Consider the following 22,935-nt stretch of genomic DNA (forward strand, 5'->3'; position numbering starts at 1 on the left):
AAGCTCTAACCCTCAAATAGTGATACCCAAGCCTCAAATCAACCTTCAAAATCACTAAAGCACACTTAAATTGATCAAACAAATAATTAATACAAGAAAGAGGATACTTATTCTTAACTGTCACCTTATTCAACTAACGATAATCAATACACATACACATAAACCAATTTTTTTCATACAAAAATTAGGCAAACCATAAGGTAATACACTACATCGGATAAATCCCTTATCCACAAACTCTTCCAACTATTTCTTCAATTCCTTCAACTCTGCTGGGGTTGTCCTATAAAGAGAAATAGAGATGGGTTTGGTACCCTGCTCAACATCAATGGCAAAGTCATTATCATGATCCATAGACATACAAGACAAATTCAAAGAAAAAACTTCTATGAACTCATAGACAATACAAACAAAATCCAAAAAAGAAGTAGTATCACAAATATGGGCAAAATACGAAAAATATCCCCTCTTTACTAGGAGACAAGCCTGAAGGAAGGGTATAACTCTCTTGGGACCTAAATAAAGAGAACCCTTCCAAGATATGCTTAGCATACTCGATGAAGCTAAAGTCACAATATTAGCACAACAGTCTAGAATAGTATGATAAGGAGCTATCTAATCCACATGCAAGAAGACATCAAAATCTACCACATGTAGGATGATTAAATCTACCCAAGTCTTACACCTGGCAAAGCTCACAACACAAGATTGGTATACTCGAACCACCACTAAAGTGTCTCCTTCAGGGATAAATACATGAACAAGCATAACAAAAGGCTTACTAGTAAAATCAAAACCCCAAACAAAAAAAATGCAAACACATAGGATAAAGTCAAGCCCAAATCAAATAATACAGATGCAGATCTGAAGGAAATAAGAATGATACATGTGATAACAACGTCATAGGTAATGGTAGGGAAAGTATAGTATAGCACTATATGCATCCTTCACCTAACTCAATGGACCCACGACCACTCTTATGAGAACCACTACCTCTACCACACATACCTCTAGTACTATCTCTACCTCTCTAAGGGTCACCTATTATAATTGATAAAAGAGTAGGCCTAATATACAATGAGGATAGTTCTTGGAAAAATGACTAAACTCACCACACAAATAACAAACTCTGTGGTCCTACTCAGTATAAGAAGGTACAATAGATCTAAAATAACCACCCTGAAGTTCTAAACCAGAAGACTTACTATCTAAACCTTATAAGGTTTCCTCTAATGGTATACCATGATACCCTACAAGGCTGCCTTAATGGTCTACCATGATGCCCATGGGAACGTTTAAAATCTCTACCTCTAAGAGCACAACTACTGAACTCTCCTTGGTGGTGCACCTTCTTGGCACCTCTCCAAGAATCTCAACGAATAAATTTAGTCATATTCACATATTCCACTATACTATAAAATAATGGCCCAAACAATACCATCTAAGTAGTACCTAACTAAAGTGAAACGTCCAATCACTTTATGAATTTCTAAATCTTCCCAATCTCGATGGCAATATTGGCAAGAGAATACCTAGACAAGTCATAGAAATATGCCTTATACTCTATAATAGTCATGGAACCTAACTTCAACTGATTAAACTTACCTCTTATCTGATCCCTTTTATTGAATGACATAAACCTTTCCAAAAAGGCCTCAAATAACAGATTCAAAATCATCTTTGGAGAACCAGAGGTCTGTAACTAACAAGTAATCTCCATTAATTTCTGGCTCTATCTCTCAACTGGTAGGTAGTGTATGAAACTCCATGCAACTCAAGTGATCCAAGGTTATGCAACTTCTTATGGAAATCAATCAAGAACTCATAAGCATTTTTTCCCATAACACAGTTGAACCTGGTGGACCCAAATGAGCAAATCTTTGAAATCTTTTCTCATCCTTAAAAGACATGACTGTACCTATAATAATAAGAAACATAGTGGATCTTAATGGCTGAGATCGGATCTTAATGGCTGAGATCCCATATAAGAGGTTAACATAGATGAAGGCTAAACCTCTAATCTTGGATTACCATACTTAGATATTAGCATATAAGGAGGAACAATACTCATAGTATATAAAGTACCATAAGATGATATAGGTACAATTGAAGGATCCATACTTAGAGCTAGAGGAACACCATAGGCAGACTCTGGCACATATGGAGGTACAATACTTAAAGCTGGAGGAACACTAAATACACTTAAAAGAACAACCTCCAAATAAGTTAGAAAGTAAATCTACAACCCATATAAGATTGGGTAGGTCCTATATATCTAACATGATCAACTTGAAGCTTAGGGGAAAGACCTCTTGTACTAACTCTAGACAGGGTAGATCTTCATACCCATCCTCTACCTTAGGCCCATCCATGACCCTTAACTTATCCCATAGATTGGGATTTCTCCTTAGATGATGGCTCACATCTTTAGACTTTCGAGACCTAGTCCTTACCATCTTCATAGAAAAGAGTGAAACTTAATTTAGAATACAGGGTATGGAGGAATCCACGTGATAAGAAACAAAATAAGGGAAGTTTCCTAAAGATATCTTATAGTTTATCAAAGGTAGATATGGATATCTACATATTTATCAATGAGACTCTGCTAGACACTTTGTTCTCACATTGATAAGATCAATGAACCTAGATGCTCTAATACCAATTTGTCACAACCTAAAATCTAAGGGTCATGAAGGCAATTATCTCAAAAAGCCATAATAAGTAAGTCAATCACCCAAACTATCATAAAATAAGAAAAACAACAATAAATCCTGGGGTAAGGCTTCAAGAATAAAGCCGAACCATATATATACAATAATTGTTGAAAATACATAACAATAATACCATAATGTGTCCTAAAATCTGATGTCATAGTGTAACAACCAAGTACATATCAAAATCAAAATATATAATTAATAGTTTAAAAAGAACATAAATCTATCTCTAAATATGAAACAAGATATAAACTAGATAAGAAGGAGTAGAAGATTAATTCTAGAAGCATAAATCAAATGATACCTCAAAATACTCCAAGCATCACTCGAGATCATCTATTGTGCATCGCGCTCATACCTGGATACTTGCATCGCACTCATACCTAGATAAGAAGGGCATAATATAAATGAGTATAGTCCACTTATACTCGATAGATATTAAATACTAACTGAGTAAAGTAGAAAATAAAGTATATAAAATACACACTCTAAGCACATAACCTACAATAAGAGTCCCATATGGTATCCCACACCATCTCACTAATAGTTCTATAATGTAATACATATACCAAGTACAAGTATATAAAGGAAAAACAAAATATAGATTTATACAAATCAAGCACAAAGCACAATCATAGAAGATGAATAATGTATAAGATGAAATGAGGATGATGTGATATGTTCAAGGTTGTTGCCCAACCTTCGCATACACCGACCAAACTCTATTCTGAAGGAAAGACCCATGGGGATTTTACAACCCGTATAAAATCCAATAATCAATACCAATACCAATTCAATATCCATAACTCCTTTTGGACCCATGTTTTTTGGCGAGTTTTTTCAAGATGTCACATTTTCTATCAGAAAAATTAGTATTTCCACTGTGGTACCAATACCACATAAATGTGTATGATGTGAGGATATAGTGCTTACATCCAAATCAAACTATGAATTTTAAAATCCAACCAATATACCAAGAAAGTGAACCAAAAATCTAATCAATAAGCCAACTATCCATGATCCAATATAATTCATATACCATTAGAGTAAGATATAAAATAATATGTCATTGATACCACATAAATCCCAATTTAGACAATCTCCACCAAGAAGAAAACAATAAAATATATAAATATCAAGCCAATAAAATCATATAAGACCCCACACAATCACATATAGCAAATTATATCTCAAAACCATAAAATAACAACAATGTATGCCCCCATACGGGCATAAAACAATAATAATAATATTTCCATGATTAGTACCCATACACATAAAATGCTTTTATATTAATGTTAACTATTCAACCTAATATGAAGAAAGTTAAGCCATAACCTACCCCAAATGAAGAAAACTCAAACAAAAATCACAAAGACTTCCTCACACAAATGGACTCGAATCAACTTAAAATACAAATATAGAATTTATGCATCAAAAAAATCAATGATACTTATAATTCCCATTTTTAAGTCGGGGTACAAATGAATCCCTAAAAATAGGTTTTTTTAAAAAAGAAAGGGAAAACTAGAATTTCAGTTCATAAATATATTACCCATGATTCAAAGAATCCATAGAAGGAAACCTAAATGAAAACTAGTTGAAATTAGGTTTTAAATTAAAAAAATTCTAATTTAGTTCTTTTTAACCAAAATTTCCAAATTTCACTTTTGTAATTGAGATTTAACAAGCTTTTAGATAACAAGAATCAAATAATAATAGTTGACATAGGAATTTGTAGCTTACCCAATCTAGAAAATGGAAGAAATCACCTAAAAACTCTAAAACTTGAAGCACTGAGTCTAGAAATAGTAGAAAAATTAAGAAAGAGGAGAGGGGGTATTTAAAGCTACCAGGTGCCGCTTAAGATAAAACTTGGCCTCTTAAGAGGCTATCACTTTTATGGTTAAGTGTTGCTTAAGTGGTACCCACCAAGGTTGGTCTCTTCATTTAAGTAGAAGGGCTTAGCTTGAGTGGCATACCAGCTAACCGCCAGGTGGCTTAATCAACCTGCTGGCTCTTTAACTGTTCCTTTGCTTAAGTGACCCAAGGTCTCTTGAGAGATGAAACCAACTGGGTGCATCAGCTGAAGACTTAGAAAAATTCCAAGTCTCCACCGACTCCTCAAGATTAATTTAGAGTATTGAGAATGCAAACGAACTATGATACCCTATAAAATTTGATGCTTCAGACTCAATGGCAACATCAAATATTTGAAAAAATGACATCTTTACACTATTAACCCCCAGACCTAATTTCACAGCTTTTAGTAGTGGTCTTTGCTTTGAAGTTATGGCGATATTATTTGTATGGTTAGCACGTGGACATCTTTTCTGATTATAAGAGTCCATAATATATGTTCCCCTAGAAGGAGCTAAATCTCAAGTAGAGGAGATGGCTTAAGCTTCTCAAGGACTATGATATGAGTCATCACTACACCCAAGTAAAGCTAACATCGTTGTTGATTCTCTTAGTAGGTTGCCCATGGGGATTTTATCTCATGTGGAGAAAGAAAAGCGAGAATTGGTGGAGGATTTTCATAGCTTGGCTAATATTAGTTTTTGCCTCTTGGACTCCAAAGATAGTGGTGTAAAGTTATAGAAAATGGTTTTATTATCTCTTGGTATAGAGATTAAGAAGAAACAAGTGCTAGATCCTGTATTGATAAAATCAAGAGTGATGTAGGTGCACAAGAGGTGATGGTATTTTAGATCAGTGGTGATGGTACTTTAAGTACCAAAGGAGGCTATGTGTTCCTCAAGTCGATGGGTTGCGACAAAAGATATTGACAGAGGTTCATGAATTATGCTATATTGTGTATCTCAGTTCGATGAAAATGTATCATAATCTCAAGGAGATATATTGGTAGATCATCATAAAAAGGGATTTGCTTGATTTTGTGGTCAAATACATGGTGTGTCAACAAGTTAAAGATAAGAATAAGAGGCCTGAAGGGTTGTATCAAGAAATTGATTTGCTCGAATGGAAATGGAAAGGGATCAATATGGACTTCATTACTAGTCTTCCTCAATCTCAAAACTAATTTAATTTGGTATGGGTCATTATGGATAGGATGATAAAATTTTCTTAATTTTTACCAGTGAGGACTACCTTTTTGGTGAAGGATTATACGAAGTTGTATCTTTAGGAGATTGTGAAGATTGCTCGGGTACCTATTTCAATTATTTCTGATCGTGGTACTTAGTTTTCATCTTACTTCTAGCAATCTTTTTTGAAAGGGTTGGGTACCAAGGTCAGTCTGAGTACTGCTTTTCATACGCAGTCGGATGGAAAAGTAGAACAAACTATTCATACATTGGAGAATATTCTTCGGGCATACGTGATTCATTATGGTGGTAATTGGGATGAGCATCTACCTTTGGTAGAGTTTTCTTACAATAATATCTATCATTTTAGTATTGGTATGACCCCTTTTAAGGTATTATATAATCAGAGGTGTAGATCTTCTATTGGTTGGTTTGACCTTGGTGAGGCGAATATGTTTGGTTCAAATTTAGTTTATTAGGTTATGGAAAAGGTGAAGGTGATTCAAGATAGGCTTAAGTATTTCCAAAGTCGCCTATAGTCCTACACGGATGTGAGGCGTAGAGACTTGGAGTTTGAGGTTGGGGATAAGGTATTCCTCAAGGTATCTCATAGGAAGAGAGTAATGTGGTTTGGAAAGAAGGGGAAGCTTATTCCCTGATATATTGGTCCTTATATAGTTTTAGGGAGGGATGGCAATATTGCTTATGAATTGGATTTGCCTTCTAGCTTGAGCTCTGTTCATTCAGTATTTTACGTCTCTATGTTGAGATAGTGTAATAGTGATCCTTCTTCGATTGTCCCTTTGGAAAGATTGGGTATCTCAGATTTCTATCTTATGAGGAGATCCCAGGTGACTTGGATCGTCAGATTTATCACTTGTAGACCAATAACGTGGCCTTAGTTAAGGTTCTAAGGTTCTGCTCCTGGGATTCATGCAGAATGTATGTGTTCTTCAACATACTCTTTTTTTTATAACATAGTTAAAGTTTAGATAGATCTTTTTATCTTGTTGTCTAACATAGTTAAAGGTTAGAAAGATATTTGATAATGCCATGACTTATCCATAGGTTTACCCTACCTTGTCCATCATCCGGGGAAGAATGTTCCTAGTGGGGGAGACTGAAACACCCTTGATTTCTGAACCATAGAAAATTTCCTAGTTTTATGGTCTTTGGATAGGATATGACTAAGAGGTACCAATCATATATTAGCATACGATATGTATGGGGTGGTCGTATGAAAACCTATATTGGTTGGCAAGTTGATTTGGTTTCTAGAATGGATATAACTCGGGGTGGTATGCATCATATGGTCGGATATGGGTCATTTAGTTTGTCTTTTATCCATCACTTAATCTAATATTTAGTATCTTGGTCTTGGGTGTATTTATACGCCTAAGAAGCGTAACTTATCCATATTTTAGCTAAGTTTAGAGAACAAAGTGCCAAGTTTCCTATCTTTTTACTCTACTTCTATGTAATTGAGCTAACCGATATGATTAGTATGATTTTAGGTATTAATGAGATAGATAAATACATAGTGGAACTATGGAATGCGGATGGCATATGACATAAGAGAGAGTAGCAGTCTTGACCAAATGTGGCACCTAGAAACTATGTCTAAGACTAATTTGTCATTTATAATTAGTTCAGGGACTTAGACGACAATTATGAGAAAAGAGATTATTCAAAGACTTAATGCTGAATTTGTATTCATTATTCATTATTCTGTATTATTTTAAGAGAGGAGAGTGGCGGCTTAGCTTGGAGAGAGAGAGAAAAATGTTTTCTCTCTTCTTTTCACTATTCGCACACCAAGATAATCTTCTAGTTTTTGGTATGATGAATATATTTATGATGCTTTTCATTTTATTCATGAGTAGCTAAGTTTATTAGTTAGGGTTATGAAGCCTTGTATTATACAATCTATTACTTTGGGTGTTTGAATTCATCACATATTGATCTGCTTATATGATACTGTCTTCGTTTATCTTGAATTCTCATGGTTGCAAATATAGATGATATGCCTTAAAACACAACTTGTTCGAAAGAAAGGTTGATGTTCAGAAAAAAGAGTAGTGACAAGAAAGTAGGATTTCCAGCCCCTATTTCATACGTTAATGCCTTAATAGGAATAAATACTTGGAGATTTCATATTGCTTTTGGTAAATGCTTTTGATTCGAGAGAACTAAAGTGAATTAGTCCTTGATGGTTGAGAAACACTAGGAGTATGTTATTAAAAACAATATGTTTTTCTGTAAACATGATGTATGTATGAATTTGTAAAGTCCATAGTTAGAAAGTATTGAAAACTACAAGGTGGACATAACCCTAGCTTGCTATTTCTCTAAATTTGACTATTAATACACATATTTTATCTTGTTAAACTGAAACCATTAATTTGTGAACTAAATCAAATCCCCCCTATTTATTTTACGAAAACGAATGATTAAAAGTCAACTAATTTGCATACAACTTAATTAGCACCATATTCTCTGTGGGATTCGACCCCAACCTATTTGGGTTATATATTTGATAGCGACTGCTTACTCTTTGGTAAAAGAGGTGTAATTTGGTCATATCAAATTTTAGCGCCGTTGCCGGGGAATACGATTGTCGATTGAGTTTACGTGTGTTAATTGACTATTAGTCAAGTTTCCTTATTTTACGTTTATTTGTTATTTTTGTTGATTATAGGATCATTGTTGTTTATGCCACGAACCAAAAGTTCAGGGGAACCATTATTACCCATCAATCCTGAACCTCATCTCATTGAAAGAAATGGCTAACCAACAAGAAGCTGAAAGATTAGCCGCTTTGGCTAATGCTCAATTAAATCAACAAAATGCTGATAACCCAGATCGAGTACCTAATCTAGATGAAGAGGACCTGGGAGATGATGATTTAATTAACTCGGCTAATATAAGATATGCAGCAGGGGTAGTTGCACCTGAAAATCAAAATCATCCATTTAGAGAGACTAGACTGCCAAGCTGCACAATTTGATGTTGACCACGATGAGGACAATTTAAATGGAACTGGATCTACAAGGGCAATCATTCTACCACAACTAGTTCCTGGGGTGAAATTCAACATCACCAACACTATGATCCAGCTACTGAATCTGAAAGGACTCTTTGGTGGATTACCTGGTGATGATCCAAATCAACATTTGGTGAATTTCATCAGTATTTGTAAGTTATTTGATAATCCTGAAGTGGGACAAAATGCTATTCATTTAAGATTGTTCCCACTTTCTCTGTCTGGAGAGGCGACTATGTGGTTGTATGATCTGACTCCTGATTCTATAACAAACTGGAGGCAATTGAAAGAAGCTTTCCTAGAAAGGTTCTTTCCGCCCTACAGAATGTTACAATTGAGGGATGAGATCAGCAACTTTAGGCAATTGGCTAATGAAGCTTCGCATGAGACTTGGGTGAGATTTAAGAAGAAGTTGACTCAATGCCCAAACCATAAGATAACTGATGAACACTTGATGAAAATATTCTACAGAGCTTTGAACTCACTTACAAAGGCAATAGTGAATAATGCTGCAAGAGGAGCTTTTATGGAGCTCACCTTTACTAAGGCTACAGACATGTTAGAAGGGATGAATAAGACAAGTAGAGCTTGGCATACCAGAGATTCTGTGGTAGCAAGCAATACTGGGTCTAGTGTAATTCAATAGAGTAGCATAGGAGAGAAGAGAAGCGTGATCAGGATATGGCTCACATGAAAACCCAGATGGATCTACTCATGAAACATTTACTGTCAGGGAATGTAAAAAAAGTAAAGGTTATGGGGTCCCACTATAAGGGAGCTGAATCAAACACCGAGGAAGAAGCTAACTATTTTCTTAACCAGGGGTTTTTTAGATCGGTGGTCAAGAAAACTAAGGTTGGAACCATCAAGGATATTGGAAGAATAAAAGTAACAGGAGTGGACTGTATGTACCTCCTGGAAGCCGTGATAATAGTGACACCAGTTCAGGAAAATTATCCATGTAGGACATGATGGAGAAACTATTAAAGGGTGTTGAGGCGACCAATTCTGGGGTGACTACTATTAAGAGTGACATATCTTCCATGAGTCAGCTAGTAAACTTGCACTCAATTGCTATTAAACAACTGGAGCAACAGATGAGCCAATTATCCACAGCATTCAACCAAAGACAGAATGGGACTCTACCAAGTGATATAATTCAAAATTTGTGGAATAATGGATCATGTATGGCTATTACCACTAAGAGTGGTAAGATATTATCTAGTCCAGTATTGGAAGCATCCTCTCATACTGATGCAGTTGAAATGGATTGGGAGATGGTTGATGAATCTTCAGTGGTGCCTGTGGAGTTGGGAAGTTCAAAAAAGAAGAGTGTGGAAGTAGAACAACCTCCTAAGACAAAGCATGTTAGTAATGTGGAGCAAGGCATAATAAAGGAGGAAAAAGCTACTCTAACTGAAATGCCAAGGTCACCACCCCCATTTCTACAACTATTAAAGAAGAAATAAGATGATGGAAAGTTTAGCAAATTCATGGCTATGTTGAAGCAGTTGACAGTAAATGTGCCCTTAGTTGAAGCACTAGCATAGATACCTGGATATGCTAAGTTTATGAAAGACCTATAGACAAAGAAAAGGACTATGATCTATGAAATGGTAGATAATCTTCATCATTGTAGTGTTATTGCTACAAGATCTATTGTCCAGAAGAAAGCTGATTCGGGAGCATTTACTGTTCTATGTATGATTGGTTTGCTATAGTTAGAAAAGTCCTTTTGTGATCTTGAGGAAAGTATAAATCTTATGCCATTGATAGTTTTCAAGAAATTAGGTTTGTGAGATCCGACGCCCACCAATATGCAGCTTCTATTGGCGGATAGATCGGTAAAAAAAGCCGATTGGGATTTACATGAAGTAATTGTAAAATTTGTGAATTTTATATTTCCTACTGACTTTGTAATTCTTGATTGGGAAGTGAACTTTGAAGTACCTATAATTTTGGGTAGGCCATTCTTAGAAGCTGGGAGAGTGTTAGTTGATATGGAGCAGAATGAGCTGAAATTTAGGCTCAATGAGAAAGAAGTTAGTTTTGAAGTATGTTGTTCTATGAAAAAACAAAAGGAGATCAGTGTCTTCTCAATTATTAATGTATTCTACAAAGATAAGCGAGATGTACCAGTTAAGGATAGGTATGTCGTGGAGACCATTGCTGGTTTGGTTGAACTTACAAAAAGGATGTGAGTGACTTCAAAGTGGTTGGACTAGGAATGGAACATTTTCTTGATCCAGCAAATGAGGTACAAATGGTATCATTGATGTATCTTGACGAAGTTTGAGTAGTCAAGATAATTGAGTCGTGCCACGATGTTAAATCAGGCGTTGCATGAGAGGCAACCCATGATTTTATTTTCACATTATCATGTTAAACAAAAATGCAAAAATAAGAGTTAAGCCACAACCAAAACTATGGCGCTTAGTGGGAGGCAACACATCTTTCTAATCATTTTTGTTATTTTTTATTAAGTGTAGATTCATGAAGTACTAAGGAGGAGATTAGCACCAAATTTGGTTTGGAATTGAGCCATATCAACAGTGGTAAGTTTAGGAGTGATGGGAACATTGCAGGTAAGTTGGAGTGGTCAAATGTGTAAGGCTTAAGTATGATTCGTGTTAGAGTCGTGCCCCGATTTATGTTAATCTGACACAAAAACTTTTGCGGTGTGACTTTATTTTGTGACTTTCAATGAGGTCTATGGTGGTAGCATAGGGGTCGGGCCAATAGGCCCGATCCTGAAGCCCACCACAGACCTCGATGGGGGTGCGGGGGTGAAGCCACTGCGTTACAGGCTATTCTCAATGCTTTATATGAAGAATGGGGTGCATGGTGTCCAAGTTTAAGTGTACTACAAGGTGTGTGGTGCCCAAGATTACATAGGCCATGGCAAAGGCATCGCCTAAGACATAGCCTAAGATTACCCTCACGTATGCTATAGCCTATGCGTCGCATACCTTAACTTTGGCATTGTCTTGTGTGTAACACACCCAAATGGACACTCTCACTGTTTCACTTTTGTGTAACCAATGCGGCGCACAACGTAATCTCTGTGATACCTTATGCGACACACACTTACCCTTGTACGATAACATGTGCGACACACACTTAAATGCACATACCCGCTTCCTCACTTTTGCTATTCCTAATGGACCGTACACCTTAATGTGTGCGATACCTTATATGGCACACACTTAAACATTTGCCTTCCCTTGTGCGTCGCATACCCTTCCCAATTTAGATTAGTACCCGACTTCTAATTGGGTCAATTCGATCTGGATATCACCCTTTAATAGAATTCACACCCTAAATACCCAAATTTATCCTTATTTCACCCTTAATCCGTACAATATTGAGCTCCCACCATTCTCTTTGTCCTTCACTAATATTCTATCTTCAAGGTAGGTTTTACTTTCTTAATCCTTAGTTATTATGACTCTATGTTATAGCAAATTTATTTCTTAAGGATTACGAATTAAATTCTTGCCATGGTGATGTTGAGAAAGTGATGGTGTTTTGTATATTTTGATATGGTTGAAAGTGTAGAGCATGATTCTGTTCAAAAAGTGTTTCATTGAAATAGAATTGGGGGAATTGAAGTGAGTGAATATATTGTGACTAATGTTGATACACTATGTCAAAGTATATGTTAGCAAAGTCTGAGTACCCAATAATAACACTTAATTGGTTGATACTAACAAATTAAGTGTGGGGTGGTGACTTTACCACCCTTATCTTAAATATAGTTAGTTTCATTATATGTAGCTGACATAGATGATATGATGAACACAGGAAAAATGGCTCTGATAATGATCTCAACGCAGGTGGCATGACTCCTAATGTGGATTAGGAGTACTACTAGCTAGGTTCTTTATCTTGTTATTTACATTGGGGATAGTGCTTAGCCTAAGTATGGGGTGGCTGGTTACTTAGCTACTTGTTTTGTGAGAAAATAGTACCTTCTTCTTAGCATTCTTCTGTGATAGGATTAGTTATTTTGTTTATTTTGTTTATTGGTAGATGTTTATTCTATTTAGTCATAATTTGGTGATTTTCTCAATGATGGATGGATGATGACCGTCTTAAGAGAAAATTAGTCATTTAATTGCATGTAACTATTCTTGTGGATCACATGACATTATAACATAAGTATGTGATGGATCATTACGTTTGAAACACCTAGGCTCTAGTTGTGACTCTTGTTGTGATTGTTGGTTTTATTTGAATTCATGTAATTATTGGGTCGAGCATCTATAATGCTCCTAATTGAGTTGATCATGTTCCATGAGTGTGTAATACTATTGTATATTCCTTATTGCAACTGATGCTAGAACTTTCCTGGTGTGTGTGTAAAGAGAAATAAAGATTGTTAGTTTAGTAGATGATTTAGGCATTTCTTTGATAGCCATTGTTCATACCTTCTTGTGACCTACTTTTGTACATTACCTTAGCTAGCCCCGTTGATCCTTTATCTTGTTCTTTTGTTAGCCTCATATGTAGCCTAATCTGTTCTTTAATAGACCGTAATTTGATCCAAAAGTTCCTAAGAGATTTAATGTAAAATCACTATGAGTTCGGAGTTTGACAATAAGAGAAAAAAGGTGAAATTGATGCCCCAAAGACTAGTTATTGGCGTGAGAAATTGATGTGGTTGGGAGTAGTGAAAATTGTTGAAAAGTTCCAAATTTTATCTCGGACATGTTACAATGAACCAGTTTTGGCCTTGGTCCTTCTTTGATATTGTGTACCTCAACTAATGCAAATCGCTTAACTTGAGGGTGGCTATCATAGGGGTGCATGACGTGAAATAGTTGCCAAAAAAGAAAATATATATATATATATATGTATTTGAAAGGATTTCATACTCTCACTATAGTATTATTCATTGAGCTTAACGAGTTGGGGTGAAAAGCAAATCTGTGAAGATAGCAAAAGTAGAAATTGGTCTTAATTGCATAATGTAGTGTATTAAAGCGGTTAGGGAAGATAGTCACTATTTCTGGCCAAAATAGTTCCTACCCATCCTTTAGCCTGCATTACAACCCATAAAAAACCTATTTGATCCTATTCTTAGCATTCTGATATTAGTGAAGTATTACACTAAGGGCAAGCATATGGTCATCAGTTGTAATTTGAGAATTCTTTGTGAGAGTGAGTGCAACTTGATTATTGTATCCATTTTGTTAGAAATTTCATGATTGTTAGTGATTATGAGTAACTTTCTTATCGTGAGGGCACATGGTTGATGAAGATTGAGTAATTTATATGATTTCTTTGCTTAAACGGTACGCGTGAAATTGCCAACTTAATGAGTCTATTCTTGAGGGTAGGTTGTCTCTAGTAATGATTCCTGAATCTACTTCTTGCTCATAATTGTTGTGTTAACCTATTTGAGCATCTCATTTTCCTTTGTGAGTGCTAAGGCTTGTGTAATATGGATAAATGGATATGTTGTTCGAGGACAAACAAAGCTTTAAGTGTGGGGTGGTGATCTTCGGTGTATTTATCGCCTAATCACCATAACCTATCCATATTTTAGATAAGTTTAGAGAACAAAGTGCCTATTTTCTTATATTTTTACCCTACTTCTATGTAATTGAGCTAACCGATACGATTAGCATGATTTCAGGTATTAATGAGGTAGATGAAGACATAATAGAACTATTGATTGCGGATGGCATATGACACAAGAGAGAGTAGCAGTCTGGACCAAATGTGGCCCCTAAAAAATATGTCCAAGACTAATTTGTCATTTATAATTAGTTCAGGCACTTAGATGGCAATTATCAGAGAAGAGATTATAAAAAGATTTAATTCTGAATTTTTATTCATTATTCATTATTCTGTATTATTTTGAGAGAGAAGAGTGACGGCTTAGCCTGGAGAGAGAGAAAAATGTTTTCTCTTTAGTTTTCACTATTTGCACACCAAGATCATCTTTTAGTTATGGAAGCCTTGTAGCATACAATCTATTACTTTGGATTTTTGAATCCATCATGTATTGATCAGCTTATGTCACACTGTCTTCGTTTATCTTGAATTCTCATGGTTGCAAATATAGAGGATATGCCTTAAAACACAACTTGTTCGAAAGAAAGGTTGATGTTTTGAAAAGAGAGTAGTGACAAGAAAATAGGATTTCCAACCCCTATTTCATATGTTAATGCCTTAACAGGATTAACTACTTGGAGATTTCGTATTGTTTTTGGTAAACGCTTTTGATTCGTGGGAACTAAAGTGAATTAGTCCTTGATAGTTGAGAAACACTAGGATTATGTTATTAAATACAATACGTTTCCCTGTAAGAATGATGCATGTACGAATTCGTAAAGCCTATAGTTAGAAAGTATTGAAAACTACAAGGTGGACATAACCCTAGCTTGCTATTTCTCTAAATTTGAATATTTCTACACATATTTCATCTTGTTAAATTGAAACCATTAATTTGTGAACTTAATCAAATCCCCCAATTTATTTTACGAAAATGAATGATTTAAAATCAACTAATCTGCATACAACTTAATTAGCACCATATTCCCTGTGGGATTCAACCCCAACCTAGTCGGGTTATATATTTGACAGTGACCGCTTACTCTCTCATAAAAAAGGTGTAATTTGGGCGTATCATAACATAAATTGGATATGAGTATGAGTGGCTCACCATGAGCCGTAAGCTAGGGTACTAGTCATACCAAGGACTCGAATGGTGGGAAATGTTCAAATCTCTTTTGATTCTATTCTGACAGGGGTACGGGTTAAGGTTACTAGTTATATGCTTGGGTACGACTTGGTTTGGGTAAGTCATATGTTGGACAGTGTTGGGTCCAAAGGGGGAGACCTAGGGTACGAGTGGTGGGTACCCCTCGTATGGAGGGTATGACCAGTATGGTTCAGTCGTACCCTATGAGGGGACTTTTATGCAGTTTAAGTAGGGGAAATCTGGGCATTTCCCCCCTTAACCTATTAAGGCTCCTTGACTTCTAAAAACTTGGGAGGTTATTTACCCTATTATTCTCTCATTTAACACTTAGAAACTCCTCTTAAGCATTCTACAATTCTCTCTAAGGATTTTGGGTAAAGAAAGGCAATGGTTTCATTTAGAGGATTAATTTGGGGCTTGTATTAGTGATTTAGCTCCATCATTTTCTTTATATAAGACATGTTCTTGTCCCTCATTGTTAGTTCCTACTAAAGGCATGGTTTTATGAATGGTTTTCATGACATAATTGTTGTATGGTTTTGGTTTTCAAATATGTATATGGGATTATGGTTATAATTGCTTAGTTATGGTTTTTCCATGTTTTACTTGTGGATTTTCATATTATATTATGGTTTTGATAATTGGTTGCATGGGAATGGATATTTGGTAATTAGTTTTGGTTTTGGAAACAGTATGTCCCCAACATGTTTGATTAAATGCATATGAGAATGCTTTTGGTTAAATTATTGGACTTTTATGTGAACTAATGCATAGTTTTGGAATCCTAAATGGTTTTATGATTTGGAATGGTTAATTGAACATCCTTGTGGGGTACAATGGAATTCCCCAAGTAATCATAATAATAGAACACTTGTGGTGTACGTGGGACTCCCTAAGTTAACTTGATAATATGATCTATGGTTACATGGGATTACCTTGATCTCTTAAGGTTTGGGTAAGGACAATACTTGCAAGTTATATCCGATATGATTATACCACCTTTTATAGACTTGGTTAATAATAAATAAATTAATGGCTTAGTTAGATGGTAATAGTTTTAATTGGGCAATAATGGCAGGGTGCGATAGCTAACCGTGAAGGTGAGAGTCCAATGGAAGAACACCAGAAACTCATGTTTGACAACTTAAAGGGTTGGTCATGGTGACCTTATATGATACTCATAAGGTACACGATAATTATCTAAGAACATTGTTCATATGTTCATGGAGAGTGAAGGGTACTTGAGATACCCTTAATCTTATGGTATCTATGGTTCGTGAAGCTATATGTATTGGGGACCGTTCAGGGAGTTAAACTGGACCTATATAGCCCAAGGGTGGTTTAGGATGGTTAGGCTTCATATACCCAGGTTAATGGTTTAGATGCATATTAAAATCGATTTCCTTTCCCGGCATGGTTATATATATATGTATGGTTTATATGCATATGGTTGATTTACTGTATGACATTATTTTATCCTTATCTTTATTTCATGCTAGCATTTATCCGCTAACCTATCTTTGGGCGGCTGTATCCTCACACGACGTAGGAACCGACCGTTCTACTCTTTTTGCTTAGCGATCAGACTTCGGGATTAACTTTTAAATTGAAATGGTAAGCTTCCATATTTTGGAAAGATCCATTTCATATCATGTATATTTTTACTTAATTTGGTTATATTTTGGATATTGGTTTTGGTTATGGTTTGGGGCATGTCCCAACCGGATATTGTTATTCTTTTGGCTGGAGGTTTTTTGGAACTGCTATGGGCAGTATCAACCTTGCTATTGACATTGGTATTGGGGATGACATCGTTGGACCAAATTTATGATTGCTCAATCCTCTTTTATATATGATTATATTTATTTAAAATGGAACTTATTTTGTTATAGATTGGTTTATGTCTTTAGATTGGTTTTGGTTTATGGTGTGGTTATGCTATGGTCGGATAGTTCGTATTGGACAGTTGGACTCGGTTGGGTTGATCAAGGTCGTGAACCTATTCTAGAATCTTTATGTTATCTATTACGCTTTCTTTCTTATACTTGGAATTCAGCCGACTCAGGATATGCGTAGGTGGGTTGGGTTGGGTAACAGGGGTGGTCCTCGAGCCTGGTTGTACTTGGGATGCCCATTACGGAAAGGCCCAAGTTCAGATTGTTTCACTAAATCGATGATTTCCTCTTTCAAGAAGCTTCCAAACATGCCACTCTATTTAAATTGTAATCTACTCATGAATACAAGAACACTGGTACCCATATTGCATTTTTATGCTTTAGATCCAAAATCAAGTCAAAATTCCATGTGGGGTCAACACGTCCTCACATTTGGGTAAATTTTGAGCTCAAATGATACCACAATCTATTTAACAAGAATCTAAGATTTTTTGGACTAAATTGAAGAGTGAAACAAAGAATTAGATGGAAAGTTACCAAGATTTCGATGAAGAAATTATTATTCTGAGATCACAATTTTTCCATGATCTCTGCTTGTTTCTAAAAAATTCGAGCTTGTGATACTCCCATTGTTGCATTCTCCATCGATTATTGTGATTTATTCTCCATTATTCTATAGACAAAGGACGATAATTTCTATGTTAACAAATACACGTAGAGAGAAAAATGGAAGAACAAATAATCACTCTCCAAATTTTTCACTCTTTAGGGCTTTTGGATTTGGAGACTTGTGAAAACCAGGGAGGAAATTAGGCAAGGTCTGAATTTAATGCCCTATCATGTGCCACTTAACAGATCACCGATAAAGTAGTTCAAGGATTGGTTAAGATGTCCATGGATTGCTTAAGCGACCTCCGCCATGTAATGACCTCCGCTTAAGAGTTAATAATGCTTCTTAAGATACATCTGCTTAAGTGGATAATCCTTTGCTAAAGTGGTACAACAAGGCCAACCTTGGTCACTTAAGAGACTAATTTCCCCCTAAAGCATCATCTGCTTAACCGACCAAAGGTCCGCTTAAGCAAATGCGTCAACTAAGGTGTACAAGTTGAAACTTGGAAAAATGTCAAGCTTCCACTGATCCCTCAAGATTCACTCAGAATTCCGAGAATGGAAACAAACTATGCTAACCTACAAAATTTGACATTTCAGACTCAATTGTGCCATCAAAATGTCCATCTGGTGTAATTTAGATGTAAAATGGGTCCCACACCCAAGGGCTATTTCAATCAAATACCGACCAATAACCCAAAATGAGTTTCTAAGCCTCAGAACACAAACCAAAGGTCCCCAAGGCTAAATTCGATATTTTGGAGCTAATGGAATTATCAGAATATGCATACAAGGTCGTTAACCTATAGTTTCAGCCGATATCTAATTCATACCAGTGAAAACTTGAAAATAAAGAATTGACTCTAAAAACTCAATGAACTACCTGATAACTTAATTATCAGCTCCAACAAGTCACAAATGACTTGAAGAAACTATAGAAAAGATCTAAATGGCAAAACTATGTAAAAATGCAGAAAATGACCTGGAGGTCATTACATCACTATACACTTTACTATTTCAAGTCACTACTTAACATTATCAATTCATTACTTGACTATTTCAAGTCACTAGTTAATATTTTCAAGTCACTAGTTCACAACTTCAATTCACTTAACATCAAGTCAGTAGTTCACAAATTTAAATCACTAGTTAATATTTCCAAGTCACTAGTCCACAACTTTAATTTCACTAAATACTTCATATATTTTAAGTCACTAATTAGCACTTTTTAATTCACTAGTTTATATTTCGAAGTCAATGGTTCACAATTTCAATTCACTAAACATGTAACAATTTTAAACTCTAATTCATTAATTTCAAGTTAATAAAAAGTCACTTCTTCACTATTTCAAGTCACTAAACACTTAACAGTTTTAAGTTACTGATTCACTATTTTAATTCACTAAATATTTAATATTTTTAAGTCAATAGGTAACATTTTCAAGTGACTAGTTAACATTTTAAGTCATTAGTTAACATTTAAAGTTAATAGTTAATAACTTCAACAAACACCAGTCCACAACTTCAATTTTCATTAGAGACTTTACTATTTCAAGTTGCTACTTAATATTCTCAATTCATTGCTTAAATATTTCAAGTCAATAGTTAACATTTTGAAGTCACTAGTTCATAACTTCAATTCACTAAACATTAAGCCACTAGTTCAGAAATTTAAGTCACTAGTTAATATTTACAAATCACTATTCCACAACTTTAATTTCACTAAAAACTTCAAGTAAGTAGTTCATAATTTCAATCCACTAAGAAATTCATAATTTTAAGTACCATTTCAATAATTTTAAGTCAGTACAAAGTCACTTCTTCAATATTCAAGTCACTAAACATTTTTTAAGTTACTAGTTTCCAATTTCAATTTACTAAACACTTTAACATTTTTTAAGTCTCTAGTTTACAATTTCAATTCACTAAATACCTAGAATTTTAAGTCACTAACTAATATTTTCATGTCACTACTTAATATTTTAAGTCGTTAGTTAACAATTCCAAGTCAATCGTTCACAACTTCAACAATCACTAGTCCACAACCTCAATTTCACTACACACATTATGATTTTAAGTCACTACTTAACATTCTTAATTCATTTATTAAATATTTCAAGTCATTAGTTCACAAATTCAATACACTAAATATTAAGTTACTACTTCATAAATTTAAGTCACTGATTAAGATTTTTAAGTCACTAGTCCGCAAATTTAATTTCACTAAATATTTCATATTTATTAAGTCAATAGTTAGCATTTTTAAGTCACTAGTTTATATTTCCAAGTTAATAGTTCACAATTTCAATTCACTAATCACTTCACAATTTAAAGCACTATTTCATTATTTGTAAGTCAATACAAAGTCACTTCTTCACTTTTCAAGTCACTAAACTCTTAACGTTTTTAAGTTACTAGTTCACAATTTCAATTCACTAAACACTTAATATTTTTAAGTCACTAGTTATTATTTTCAAATTCCTACTTAATATTTTAAGTCATTAGTTAATATTTTCAGGTCAATAGTTCACAATTTCAACAATCAAAAGTCCTTAACTTCAATTTTGACTATACACTTTACAATTTCAAGTCTACTTTACATTCTCAATTCATTACTTAAATATTTGAATTCACGATTTTAATTCACTAGTTAATATTTCTAAGTCACTAATCCACAACTGTAACTCACTAATCACTTCATATTTTTAAGTCACTAGTCCACAATTTTAAGTCTCTAGTTTACATTTTCAAGTCAATTGTTCACAATTTCAATTTACTAAATACTCCATAATTTTAAGTCAGTACTTAAATAATTTCAAGTCAATACAAATCATGCTTTCTTTACTAATTAAATTCTAGTACAATTCAGAAAATCAAATATGAAGGGGCATCGCATATCCCTCTCACACCACATAACCACAACAAAAATTTCAAGATTTCAATTATTAAGTAATTCACAATTAAAACAAATATTCCAATTATTCATTTCTAGTACAACTCAGATGATTAAATAAAATAATCAGAGGCATCGCATGTCCCTCTCACACAATATATTTCAAAAAAGATCATACCCAAGTGAGATTCACAGTACTAAAATATTCGTTTATAATCCATGGTTAAATATAACAAATGAGAGAGAAATTAATTTACCTTTTTTGGCTAGAGTTAAAGAGAAGATGAAGGAGAATTTGGAGTTTCAATTCAAACCCAATCCATTTACCAAAAAATCTATAAAACAATCAACTTAAGTGTTAAACTATCTAAGTGTTGAAATCTATACACAATCTACAATAATGTTTTGCTTTATTGAATTAAAGCACATCTCTATGTGACATTTTATTAAACATTTACTAGGCTTCTTAATTTTTTTCTCTAAAAGCAACATCTAAAGTATTATTGTATATATAAATGAATCAAAATTAAAACTCACAAGTGTAACAATAAAATTCACTGTAAAAATCAAAAGGCTAACTTGTCATTTCACTCTCTAATGGCACATAATTGTTTAAGAAAAAAAATACTATTGAAAGCTTACACATATTCAAAAAAAAACTTGAAAAATCAATATTAAGAGGAAAATTTAAAAGAAAAATTCTACATAGAGCAATCAATAGGAAAAAATTTGGTCTTCTAAACTAAAATTGACATATTAACACCACTACCTGAATAGAAACTACTATTATAAAATGAGGGAAGATATTTAAGATGAGGAGAGGAGACTTACCAACAATGGCGGCGATCGTTGGAGAAAGCAGTGGTGTTGGTCAGAGGAAGCAATGATGATGGTTGGAGAAAGCAGCGACGGGAGCCACAGGTGTAAAGGAGAAAAAAAAGAAAAGAGAAACAGTGTGTGTGTGTGAGAGAGAGAGAGAGAGAGAGAGAAAGAGACATGGTGGAGGAAAGGAAAAAATGAAAAGAGAAAGTAAGGAGAATGTTGGAGTGTTATCCTAATAAGATGTTGACTAAAATTTTGACAAAAAAAGTGATAGACAAAATCGACTATGTCTGTTGTTCTTAAAAAAATTATATATATAATTTAATTTTTTAAAATATAAAAATTCTTTATTTCTTAGTATATTAGAAATACAAAAAATAAAGAAAAATTTCCTTTTCATAAAATTAATTTTTACAAAATCGACCCGATCCGCCATTTTTAGTGAAAAAAAAAGAAAAACTATAAAAAAGCGGCTGACAACGATGCTTTTCTAAATCAATTTTCTTTTCTTTTTTGAAAGAAAATAATAGAGACTCTTTCCACCAATTTTAGTAAAAACAAATTAGGATTAAATTTCAATTAAAGAAACGATGGACAACGCCACTTTTCTAAAATTAATTTTCTTTTTTTCAAATAACTGAGATGCTGTCCATCGTGTTCATCAAAAAATTTATAAATTATTTATTAATTTTTTGGCACAATAATATGAGAAATAAAGTGACAAACATTGACATATAGTCTATCAATTTTAATAAAAAATAGATAATAATTTAAAATAAATTAAGAAAGCTACAGACGACATTGCTTTTTCCATTATTTTTTAGGAGCAACGATGTTCATTGCTTTTTTGTCTGACGTGTTTTTTCTTTTTTTGGTAGTGGCAACGTGTTGATAGTGTTACTTTAGTCAATGAAAAATAGTGAGCACGGGCAGAGGGTGCCAATATCTTGCTGTGAATTTTGCCTTTGATAATGATGATGATGATGCTTATTTGGATGGGGTTGGTGCTATTGGAGCTATCGTACTACCTCCTTAAGATCCTAGTGCTGATACCTAATTTCTACCCTCCACGACTAGGTCTTCAGTTGCTTTAGTTTTATATAAAATCAAAATATTTATTTATTCAGATAAAACCTTTTAAAAATATGTATCTTCTTTTATTTTGTCAATTTTAAGTAGCGATTTGTAACTTAGATA

General features: G+C 34.2%; 1 long non-coding RNA gene across 1 annotated transcript; it reads right to left on the reverse strand.

Annotated features, from left to right (window-relative positions):
- Positions 1-238: 238 nt before the first annotated feature.
- LOC107860824 lies at positions 239-21,876 on the reverse strand. The gene is made up of 3 exons (XR_001671613.2): positions 21,748-21,876; positions 3,019-3,097; positions 239-315 (listed from the first exon to the last, which is right to left on the reverse strand). It is a non-coding gene; the product is annotated as an uncharacterized LOC107860824 (long non-coding RNA).
- Positions 21,877-22,935: the final 1,059 nt, after the last annotated feature.

This window comes from Capsicum annuum, chromosome 3 (assembly GCF_002878395.1).
Source record: "Capsicum annuum cultivar UCD-10X-F1 chromosome 3, UCD10Xv1.1, whole genome shotgun sequence".
In the NCBI taxonomy this organism is placed as follows: Eukaryota; Viridiplantae; Streptophyta; class Magnoliopsida; order Solanales; family Solanaceae; genus Capsicum; species Capsicum annuum.